The 12,889-nt window shown below is 38.5% G+C and overlaps 1 protein-coding gene across 1 annotated transcript in view; it reads left to right on the top strand.

Moving 5' to 3' along the window:
- Positions 1 to 12,889, top strand: part of ATG5 (autophagy related 5) — a 121,850-nt gene that overhangs the window by 87,222 nt on the left and 21,739 nt on the right. The window lies entirely within an intron of this gene.

The raw sequence follows: 12,889 nt of genomic DNA, 5'->3' as shown, positions 1-12,889 counted from the left end.
AGAGAAGACACTTTATTGGTTATTAGGAGAACAGTTATCAGTTTTGAAGTCAATACAATTTCTAATAAACTGTAACACGCAGCTTACTAATAAACTATAAAAAGGTGTTTATTAATCACTGTGCCCTTATAAATCCCACCATTTTTTGTGTGGCTTTGGGTAAAATGAGCAAAGATGTTAGGAAGTTTTAGAAGAAAGTGAAATTTTCTCTCAGATTCCTTTTGGTATGATTTTGAAATCTTTGGAGAATAACCTTTACAAAGTAGTTAACTATTACTAAATATACTAACCTAGCGCTTTAATCAATAGATTCTCATTTGGCCACCCAACTGAATTTCAGAAAAAAAATTTAGGCAGTATAATGTGTTTTATAAATTGGCTTCCAAATAGCACCAAATAGACTCAAACCTTGAGTCAGAGGGAAGTACTGCTTCTTTTATTCAGTGAAACACTGCAAGAAAGGCGCAAATGGTAGCCTGTATCCAAAGAAGCTTTGCCTTAACTATTTATGTGTCAAAATAGGTTTCACATTGTCTAGACAGAATTATAATAAATATAACAATTTAAATAAGTCAAAATATAAACTTCAAACCAGATGTGTGGATATAATTCTGATGGGGGCTTTCATTTAATCATAGTCTCAATTAAGACACCACTGCTTTGAGGATTAAGTGTCCCTGGCTGTAATAATGATGGCTTTTCAAATGTTAATTATTATTTTTTAGTTTTGTTGGGAATATTAAAAGTGGACTTCAGACTCTGGTCGCATAACTACAGAAAGTGCTTATTTTCAGGTCTCCTATTTCCCTACATAAAGGATAAAAGTCGTCTGATGAGTGGCACAGACTTCCCCTACCCACTCCCTGCCAGACTCCCCCACCGCCCACCCCCAAAAGGACTATTTACTGTAAAGGTCTAAAAGCATTCATTTGAAAATGGTCTGTTCTTTTTACTTAATGAGGTATTATAATTGTGTATATTCTTAAGCTATGTGTATATTCTTAAGCTAATTTTAATATGAGGCTTCTTTTGAAAGGCATGTGATGCAAAATTTGACATGCATGAATATATCTGAGGCCGAATATGCATGTGACAGTTTGAAGCACGTATCATGTGTCACTGTTGGTAAAGTCTGGCAGCATATCCTGTGTAAACCCCTGTTTTCTTTTTCTTTGTGCCACATATTTATTCTAATTTGCAAGACTTCAAAGGGAACTGATGGTTGAATGCCAGTTATTTTTCATTTTCTCTGTAATTGGTTCTGTAAAGACCAAATAGTGTTGCCTTTCTTTGGTTCTACATTTAACTGTGGGTTAAAAGGAGGAATGCAAAGAACTAATCATTGGTAAGCACCTGTTGCCTTTAGTGTTTTATGTATCTTATTTAATTATTATAGCAGTCATTTTGAAGTTATATTATTTTCATTGTCAAAATCAAACACAAAACTTCTAAAGATTGATAGTTTTCCCTAATCAGTTGTGTTATAAATTTTGGATACTAACCAGGCCTTTACTTTATTCCACTATAACCTGACATGCCACACTTTCAATACTAAACTAGTAGCTCTCGTCCTCCCCTTACACACTGATTTCTCATGGATGCTATTTCAGCTGTCCTCTGAATACTTCAGTAAGGAGACCAGTATGAAAGGGAAAATGATAATGCTGGACTCTTCCCTGAAATGCCTTTATCACTTTCTTATTAAATATTATGTACCTGGAATCTTGGACGCCTTCTTCCTTCCTTTGTTTTCATCATCTTTTGAAACTGTTATTTTAATGTTTTCTATTTTGTAATACTGTATTCTGTATCTCCTCCTTTGTAGTCTACTTTTAGAATATGTGTGCATGTGTACACACACACAGTTTGGTTTGCTCTAGTTGCTGAAAACTTTAGAGTTTCTTTGTGTTTGGACTTTTGTGGGTTTTATTGTTTTTTGTTTTTATGATATGGGGAAGCTTCCCAAGCATGGAAGCATGTTCATGGAACCCAGGGGCCACTCCTAGTGAGCCTCTGATGAACTGAGCAGGCTGGATGGCTCAGGGCTGTAGCTCAGAGCCTCAAGCCCTTTGACTATCTCTCTGGTGTGGTCCTGAGGCTCTTAAATTTTCTATCTATTGTTACATACATTTTTGTTATCACTTAACATCACTGCAGAAAACATTTGTTCATGTGTTGTTTGTTTCTTTTATTTTTTTTTTTCGGTCCATTGTAATGAACGAAGATTTCTAATATAATTTACCTGTGCCCAATGTTCATTATTCAGAGATTCTGAACTTGAGTACTACTACTGGGATAATTCTATTCAACCTATGTGTGTGTTCATGGGTTTTGTTGCTATTATAGGCATACATTTCTTAAAAGCAATCACAAAAGTTTTTGAACATGGGCCAGAGAGATACTACAGAGGATAGGGCATTTGCCTTGCACATGGCTGACCCAGGTTCATTCCCCGGCATCCCATATGGTCCCCCAAGCACTGCCAGCAGTAATTCCTGGGTATAGAACCAGAAGTAACCCCTGAGCATCGCTGGGTGTGGTCCAAAAAGCCCCCCCAAAAAATGGAGAAGTTTTTGAACTTAATTTTTTAATCATTTATTGAGGTACTGGGATTTACAATACTGTTAATTGTACTTTCCTGTGTGCAGTATTCCAACACCACTCCCATCACCAGAATGTCTGTTTCTCTCCATTAGTGTCCCCAGAGTCCCTCCCTCCATTATCTTATCCCCAATATAAACTCAGTTGTATAGACAAAGTCTAGTTCCTATGTCTTTGACCGTGTGTTGTGCCTTTACCATGTTTCTGTATGTCCCATATATGAGAGTTGGTTTTTTTTTGAATTACTGTGGAGATAGTGATGCTGCTAAACCCCCAAACTCTACAAAACTGTAAATCAGTAACTGTGAATCTTTCTTTTTTTACAGGTATAAGTTTTAAAAATTAATAGTATAAATAATACTACGCTAATGCACTTAAAATAGACAACTTAGTATGAATGAGGAGAGGAGAATTAAGAAAATTTAAGGGAAAAGGTGAATAGGCTTGTAAAAAGCGTAAAAGGGGGCTGGAGCAATAGCACAGTGGGTAGAGGGTTTGCCTTGCATGCAGCCCATGCGGCCGATCCGGGTTCGATTCCCAGCATCCCATATGGTCCCCCCAGCACTGCCAGGAGTAATTCCTGAGTGCATGAACCAGGAGTAACCCTTGAGCATTGCTGGGTATGATCCAAAAAGCAAAAAAAAAAAAAAAAGTAAAAGGGTATTTTATCCTAAAAAGGGAGTACTGGCTATGGATTGAAAAAATATAATGTTTAAATACCTGTATTGATAAGTAAAATATTGTAATAAAAATCTGTATAGTTGTAAAAAATTACTAGCTGAGCAGACATAGTGCATAGTTAGTGTAAGTGAAACATTGATCCATTATTGGAAAGTGTAAAACCTATAACAAGCTAGGAATAAGCAAACCTTTCTCAATGGGGTGGAAGGTAATCCCAAGCATCATATGTGAATGCCATACTCAGGGGCAAAGTGCTGAGAAGGCTTGTCTTTTAAAGAACTCCTTTAATACTTCTTGCAAAACTGTTTTTAAGGCTATGAATTCCCTAAGCTGTTGTCTATACATAAAATTCTGTCTTATTCCTCATATATGAATGATAATCTATCTGGATGGAGTGTTCATGGTGAGGTGTTCATTTTGATGAGTTGGCTTTTTTTTAATTGCATCCCACTGTTCTCTTCTGGCTTGTAGAGTCTCATTTGATACATCTGCTATGAATCTTCTGGCCTTTTCTTTGTATGTAAATTCCTTTTTTATATCTTGCTGCTTTCAATATTTTGACTCTTGTCTTTGGCTTTTGTCATTCTGACTTAAAGTATCTCAGAAATTTTCTACTTGGGCCTATTTTCAGTGGGAGGCGTTGGGCCTCTTGGAACTCTTCGATCCTTTTAGCTGCTATAATTCTGCTGCTCAGACCTTGTCTTGCGCTTTTTTGTGTTACCAACCATTCTTTTCTGTCACTTAAGATTCTATTTTAACCATTTCTGCTCTCATAATTTGTTTTGCTAATTATTCGTACCATCATTTCTGTGAATTCATTAAACATCTGCAACACAGTGTCACTAAAGTAATTCTCCAAGAGTTTACAGAGCTTGTCGGTGCTGGTAGCACCTTCTGTACTATTTTCACTCATTAAACTTGGTGGATTTCTGACGTGAGTGTCCTGTTGTGTTTGCTGTGTTGAGAGTGAATCTGCGTAGCTAGCGTCCCAAGAAATCTCTGAGCGATATGTCTGGGTGTTGCTTTTTCTTTTTCCCTCCTGGTCTCTACCCAGTGAAAGGAGGCAAAAATGTGAAGAGAGTGAGGTGTGATGGGTAGAGCAGTTGCACTGCTGCAGACACACGTGGTGTAGGAGAGGAACCTCATTGAGAATGTGGAAGAGCAAGCGGAGGGTTGGCGATGTGGAAGTGGAAGGGCCTCCTAGAAGGGTGGAGGAGCAAGCCAGAGGGTCTGACGTGGAGGTGGACCCAGAGAGAAGGCGGATGGCAGCTGTAGAGGCTGTTGGGACCAGCCTCGAAGTAAATCTGTTTCCTATTCAAAAAGGCCCCTGGAGTGTCATCGTAGAGATGAACCTCCTGGAACGGTGGGGGAACAAGCAGAGGGTCTGGGATGCGGGAAGAGGAGCAAGTGTCAAGTTTTTTAAAACATGGACCGGAAGTCTGTGTAATTTCTCCATTGTAATATATTTATTTTTGAATTCTTCTTATGCCCATCATCAGCAAGAAAATAATAATAACTTCATGGTTCTATTAAGCATAGCATTTCTTTTAACTCATATTTGTAAAAACCGTTTATGATTTTTCATTATTGTCGCTACTTTGAAGCTTGGACTTTGACTTGAAGCTTTTGCTACTTTTAAGTAGCAAATATTTTCAAATATATGGCAAGTAGAAGTGCTTTTTTAAATGGCCCTAAAAATTGTTGAAGTTTTTATATTTTTTAAAGTTCCTAAATGTCATACTTTTTATTTTATTTATTTTTTAAATTTTATTGAATCATCGTGAGATAGCTACAAGCTTTCATGTTTGGGTTGTTGAAGTTTTTAATATTGGAGCTAACTTTTGTGCATGGATTACATAATATAGTGTGTGTTCTATTAGTGTTGTGAATTATAAAATGTTTTTACATGTCTTTTAGTTCATTTTATGCTACTTATAAATATAGTAAGGGAATATATTAAAACGAGAATAAATATTTTTACTTTATTTTTATTATTTATCCCTCTTTCAGATTAATTCTTCTGAAACATAGTATAGCCTATACGATCAATTAAATATAAGTATTCTTTATTAATGAGTAAGTCCCATTATAAATCAGTACAGTTGTCTCTTAAAGCACCTCCCAAGCTAACAGGGAAATCCCTTGCGTCTTTATAGTTGTGTTTGAGCCACACTCCGAAGTGCTAGGGACTCCTGCGGGCAGTGCTCCGAGGTCACGCACAGTGCCGCTTTGGAGGCTGTGCAGTGCTGGAAACCAAGCCAGGTCTCCTGCGTACAAAGTGTATGCTCCAGCCCCGGTCCTCAAGCCAGGGAAATCCTTTGCACTTGCCCCCATCTCTCTGTTGATGTTTTGATGACAAGGAGCTACTCACGCACTCCTCTGCAGTGCTCACCACATATTCTCTTCCTTATGTTGTAGTGCTTGCACACGTTCAGCTGGAGGGGGTCCACATATCTGACCACAGTGCTTGAATTTTATCTTTCTAGTTGTGTTGCTCACTGCTGGGGGGTGGGGTTCTGGGGAGTGGTCACATACACCTGGCTGCAGTGCAACCAGAACTTGCTGTGGTGCGAGGAATTACGGACAGCCAAGTTCCTCCACAAGCTGCAACGCTGGCAAGATCCTGCTCAGTGTATGCAGGGCTGTGAGGGATTGTACCCTCGGCATCACACTTGCAAAGCAATTGCCTGAGCCAGGAGCCATCTCCTGCCCCACCCCTTTGGTATTTATTTATCCATGTGGTAAACTAATCATCCTACTTCACAGCACTTAAAAGTAAAGCAGCAGTGACCAGAGATAGTTCAGTGGACTAGAGTGTATGCTTTGCATGCAGGAGGCTCTGGTTTGATCTCTGGCGATACATGGTTCCTGATAACCTAATTAAAGGGATGTGACCCCCCCCCCCAAAAAAAAGTAAGGCACACACAAATTAATTGATGATATCAAAACATATTTTTACATCTGGAAAAATATAACATATATAAGGGATCAGAATAGTACTTGTATCTTCAACTCAACAAGGAGATTGCAATGTTCACTTAAGATTCAGTTGAATAAGTGATAAATGGATCCAAGTTATAATGATTCAGATCACTGAACAGAAATCCTGAACCTTTGTTACTGTTAAGATAATTTTCATACAGGTCTCTTGTCATCATCAGATTCTGTCTGCTATGTCAGTGGGAAAACCCCATCCCTCATCTTTTTATCAAGCTCATTTAAAAGTTAATGAGCTTAATTGAATCCTGTCTTTCTTTCTCTTTTTATTTCATTTTATTATTTAAATTAAAATATTTTAAACCCAGAAAGAAATAAGTGCATATATTTTTTGTTATAATACTTCAGATATTACACAATTTGGAAATTAGCTGATTGACCAACAATATTTAACTGGTTCTATAAAATTAGACTATCATATAATCTCATACAATATAATTGAAAAGATTGATTAAAAAAATAACACTTATGGTTCCATGATGATTTGAAACTAATGTGGGCATAAGGATGAGTTGATATGAAGATAAGTGGTAGACACAAAAAAATAAATCAATTAAATGTGAATGCTCATTTTACACACACATCACTACAGAGAACAGTACTAACAGTAAAAAAGAACTTCTCATATCTTTATTAATGCACTTAGCTGAGCATCTTTTTTATGTTGTTGTATTCTTTCTGAATTTGCAAGCATTAGTTTTGCCACTGAAATATGTCTCTAGTCCCTTTTGATTTTCATAAGTTTTTGTTTTATTTGTGGGAGCATAACCAGCTGTATGTAGGATTTAACTTATAATAATGTTTGGAAGACCATATGAGGCATGTGGGGTGTTGGGGATCGAACCCAGTTCTGTCACATACAAGGCCTTACCCACTGTCCTGTCACATACAAACCTTACCCACTGTCCTATCTCTCCAGCCCATCTTCTATAACTTTTAATCACGTTGTTTCTATGAATGGAACCTTAGTTTTTACTATCAGGTTGGATTCTTGTCTTTATAGTCATTTACTCCATTATCACTGAACCAACTAACATACCTTTCTAGTTGTAAATAATTATTTTAACAAACAACATTTCTAATTTGTTATGTATTAATACTCTGTGACAAAAATAATAAACTTTGCTACTGCCGCTGCGTAGTGACAGAATTACAAGGTTATAATTTGTTATAAAATTGTTACAATTTTTCGTGTTTTTATGTCACAGCTCTACATAGGAATGTTTAATATTGTCAATTCATATATGATAATAACAGTACTCTTTTTGATTGGGGCGCCAATCCTGCAGGGCTCAAGGAACCATACATCACTTATATTACTTGTATGACTTGTCGTCCCATTGCTCATTGATTTGCTCGAGCGAGCGCCAGTACGTCTGTCTCTATTCATCCCTGTCATGTGCTAGTGTAGCCCAACGGCGTCTGCTTGCTCCAGGAACATGAAGAGTATCAAACCGTTCATTCAGGGTCTTGACGGAGAAGTCTGACCATCTCGTAGGTGGTGGCCATGCATTCTTTTGATGTCTTATCAAATCCATTTAGCAATGGCTCTAGTCCAGCGGTCATCTCCAAATCACATTATGTGTCAGACCCATCTGATTTTCGATGCTTGGCAAATGGAACTCCGGATTCCTTCTCTCACTTGAGTGAAACATGATACTCCAAGCATAGCTCTTTCGGTTCCTCTTTGGGAGACCCAAATAGTGTTCTCATCCTATTTCCTTAGGGCCCAGGTCTCTGAGGCATACGTTAGTGCAGGAAGAACAGTGGAGTCAAAAAGATGTGCCTCACTATCTCACAGTGATTCAATTAAAAAAAAAAAAAAAAAAGACGAAGAAGAAAAGATGTGCCTGGAGCCGGAGGTTTTTTTTTCATCCTCTTAACATCTTTGACACTCCTGAAGGTGTTCCAAAGCTGCTCTCTTCCTCCTGTGCAGTTCTGGTGCTAAGTCGTTTGTCATGTTGAGTTCTCGGCCCAGGTACACATAACTCCTGCATTCGGAGATGTTCGTTTCGTTGAGAGCAAATGGAACGTCAGGAACTAGTCCATTTCTCATGAGCATTGTCTTCATGAGATTCAGCTGCTGCAGTCCTACCTTTCCACACTTATGGTCAAAGTCTGCTAGTATTCATGCCGCTTGGCTAATGTTTAGTGTTATTAGAACAGTGTCATCATCGAAGCGGAGGTGGTGTAGTTGCCGACCGTCTATCTTCACTCCCATTCCTTCCCATTCCAGTGCGGGGGTGGAGGGAGATACCCTTGGTAGCTTGCTGGTCTCTCTGAGAGGGACGGATGCTTTTAGGGCGACCCCTAATTGCCCTCACAGGTGCTCCCAGTCTACTGAATGCAAGCTTTTGGTTGACTGGCATGTTTTAACAATCTGCACACTGACAAACACTCACCTCCTTCCGTCTCTGGGCAGCACTTGTTGGTTTAGTCTTCGCTGCTTGGCACTGTTGCCACCCCCCATCATGATGAACCATCGAGCGGGGGAGCCATACATGGTGCTGGGAATTGAGACCAGCCTTTATATGTGCAAGGCAAGCACCCTACCCTCTACTATTGCTCCAGCCCAATACTTCTGACATTTTCTACATACTGGGCATTTTAAATTAATATGTCTTCATCTTCACATGTAGTTGTAAGAAATAATACTGAAAGATTGGTCTGCTCTTCATGCAATTCCCCCCTTTGGAACCATCTTTCCCCAGTACAGTATCATAACCAGAAGATTGATACAATCTGTAAATTTTATATGTCATAAATTTTATATAGTTTTGTTTCAGATTAAGCTTCATGCTAGTCGTTTTAGCCATAGGCATGCCTTTGCTTCCCCCTCTCCTTGTTCTCTGACGACCACTGTTTTCTTTCTCCATTTCTAAAATTTCATCGTTATACTAATATTATGTAAATAAAGTCAGACAGCATGTAACCTTTTAAGATTGACTTTTTCGAGCAGCATAATTCCCTTGAACTCCATGCAAGGTGTCGCATGTTTTCATTATTATCCTCCTCCTTATTATTATTACTGCTACTGCTGCTGCTGTTGCTGATTAGTTTTATTCGTGACCTTAAGCTGCAGACAACAACTAGTAAATTCCAATGAGTAAAATGGCTGGACTATCTTGGGTATGAAGCTTAAGGTCAGGAATAAAGCTACTCTGAACATTTGCATGCAATGTTGTGTTTTGTTTTTTTTTTCTGAATGTAGGTTTGCATTTCTCTGAGAGTACTTGCGTAGTTTACTAGGCCTTATGGTAAACGCATGCTTGGTTTTGTAAGAAAGCATCATACTCCTCCCCCCAAATAGGAACTATACCACTTAACTTTCATACCAACAATTTGTGAGTGATCTCGGTTGTACATATTTGCTGCTATCACTGTTTTTTATTTTAGACCTTCTGGTATGGTATGTAGTGAAATTGCATTGTGGTTTTAATTTGCATTTCCTAATGACAATAATAAACATCTACATCCTTACTCTTTTTGCCATATTTGATTGTTTGCCCTCTTCTAAAAGAGTTCCTTACTCCTTATTCTATTTTTTTTTAAATGTTTTTTAGTACATTTGTATGTAGGTACATAAGTATTTTTAGGTACAAGAACTTCTTTGGAGATGTGCTTTATACATACTTGCTTCCTCTTGGCAACTTCTTTTCTCCATCTGCACAGGATCTGTTGCAGAACAATAACAGTTTTATAAAGTCCATTTTATCAGTGCTTTCCCCACTAGTTTTAAATTTAATTCTAAAATGACTTTGCCCCTTTCCAGTTGCCATATAAACATTACAGCATAAGCCAGATTTCATGATTCTGTACGTTTCTGGATCCATACATGTGAACTTAGAGATCATGGGTGGTGTGTGTTTTAGGAAGTATATTTTAGGTGGTTGTGAATACCATGTCTATGAAAGAAATGACTGCCAGGTCATAGTATTTTTCATATGAGAGTACTGCTATTTCTTGGAAGTCACGGAGTTCATTTGCATATTTGCAAATAAGTGGCTAGATTAAGTAAGTATTGAACTATCTTCCTATTAAAACAACCTTGTCTGAGAGGGGAAGATTCAAATTTCTGTTAGTGTCATTTGGTTTCAATGTATACTAAATCAAAATTTACAGAACTTGTATTCATGGAGCTTTTTTGTATTTTTTAAATTCTTACTATTTCAAAGGGAGAATAGCTTTTAAATGTTCAGTACTTAGAATTCAACATATACATAATTTGGCCTATAAGTTAGTTTTTTCAGCTGAACTCCAATTTGGAGTTAATGAGATGTGTTAAGAAATTTCCCAAAGGGCTAGGGACAGAATATGGGTAACTCATTTGCCTTTCATGTGGCCAACCCATGTTTGATCCCTGTAGTCCGCTTAGCACCACTGAGTGTCACCCAAACATTAGGGGAGGGGGAAGAGAGAAAGAATTAAAGAATATACACTCTTATTTTCATTGTCTTTTCAAACCTCTGCGTGTAGTTGAATGGATCACCTGTCTATAGAGGGCTATTTTTAAAGGACACGTCACTCCTAAAAGTTGGTGCTTTTCGTAGTCTGTGATGTGACCTACTAATAAAACTGGTATTTTCTAGTATATTAATTTTTTCTATGATTTTTATGCATTTTATTTGCATAAAGTAGTTCACAATAGTTCATTACAGATAATATTCAAACACCCACCCAACCAGCGAACATCTTCCCACCACAATAAGAGGGAAGTGTGTGGAGGTTGTTGTATTTCATTCTGGGGCCATTTAAGCCCGTATATACAAGAATACAAGCACGTATGTTAAGCAGGGAAGGACCTTGAGGTGTGTTTGTTTACAGCTGAGAGCACAGCCCTGTGTGTCCAGTCCAGCCATCACTACATGGCATTATTCAGTCCTGGGGCTTCCTTGCAGCCACGGTGTTGGACGCAGTGCTCTTTTCCATTAGCTTCAGAAAAAAAGCCTCTTTCATCACGTCACTTCCTTTGCTAAAATGTCTTAAAAGCTTCTTCATTGCCTGGAAGGTAGAAAGCCCTAAATGGGTGGTGGTGATTTTAAATTTTGACTACTGTCCCTTCCTCAACTCTCTGAACTCTAACCTCCATTATCTTACACAGCTAACCCTTGATTATCCATGATATTGTTCTCTGTTTTACCTTGTGTGAAAAACATACACTTTCTAAGTTGAAGAATATCTATTGTACTTAAAAAAAAACCTGTTAAAATTTTTAATTAAGTGAAGTGAATTGCATTATTTTCAGTGCATATTATCAAGACTTTTCTATGCTCTTTTTCATACTTGCCATACTCAACTGTATTATTATTATAGAAATATCACTTTTAACAATTATGTTGTCATTGAATATAAAATGTAAAGTTGGTTTTTTTTTTTTTACTTTATACTTATTCTTAAAACCAGGTTATTTTTCACCAGATACATACTTAACAGTTCTATCAAAGAAGTTAAGGTTACAAGAAAAACTTGTCTTTAGTGCCTCAATATATTTTTTATTAATCCTGTTCTTGTGAGATGTGTGTGTTTGTAATTTTTTATTTAACCAGAAAACATTTATTGACATTAGAATAATAATTATGGGGCTGGAATGATAGCATATCAGGTGAGTGCTTGCCTTGCACAAGGCCAGCCCAGCTTCAATCTCAGGTCCCTGTCATCCTGTTGCTCATCAGTTTGCTGAAACGGGCACCAGTAACATCTCCATTGTGAGACTTGTTGCTGTTTTTGGCATATCGAATATGCCACTGGTAGCTTGCCAGGCTCTGCCGTCAGGCAAGATACTCTCGGTAGCTTGCCGGGCTCTCCGAGAGGGATGGAAGAATCGAACCCAGGTCAGCCACTTGCAAGGCAAACTCCCTACCCACTGTGCTATCGATCCAGCCCCATCCGGTCCCTGAAGCCAGCAAAGAGAGATCCTTGAGCACAGAGCCAGGAGTAAGCCCTGAGCACCACCTGGCGTGGCTCAAAAGTAGATAAATCAAAAAAGGTGAGAGAAAGAAAAATGGATTCTTTTTCCTTTAACTTTCACTCATTCCTTCATTTTACTCACTTCCTCACTTATACTTGGGTACAGTTCTTCATTTGCCCACAGAAATGTCAGAGACCTGGACTGTTCCCTACTTCCAGAGAAACTGGATCTGGGCCGTAGAGCCCACGTCAGTGTGTTCTCAGCCCGCAGGTTTCAGGGCTGTGCCCTGTCCTGGCGAGGCCCACCGTCTTCCTCCTGTTGCAACAGAGGGAGTGCGCGCTCCCGACCATGGCAGAGATGTTACTGCATTTAGTATTTTGAAATTTTCCAAACGTACAGAAAAGTAAAAATAATAAAAATAGCTCAGAACATGTACCCTTCATGTATCCCAGTAAACATTTGTCCACATGTGCTTGCTCTCTTCATGCACACACGGTCCCCCCTTCCGCCCCCCATAAACACTTGAAGAGAAGGTTCAGCCTTTATAGTGCCTCCTCACCCCAGAATACCTGAGAATGAATTTTGTGTGTGTGAGACACCAGGGATTACAAACTGCTGGGTTGCCAGAATGTTGTGCTGAGTACATATGGGACTCTGGGATTTGAACTCGGGACCATGTGCTCGCAGGGTTGCCATGCAGGC

The sequence above is a fragment of the Sorex araneus genome, chromosome 4, assembly GCF_027595985.1.
Source record: "Sorex araneus isolate mSorAra2 chromosome 4, mSorAra2.pri, whole genome shotgun sequence".
NCBI lineage: Eukaryota > Metazoa > Chordata > Mammalia > Eulipotyphla > Soricidae > Sorex > Sorex araneus.
Note: the sequence above shows the minus strand (reverse complement) of the source record. Positions and strands in the feature narration are given on the sequence as shown.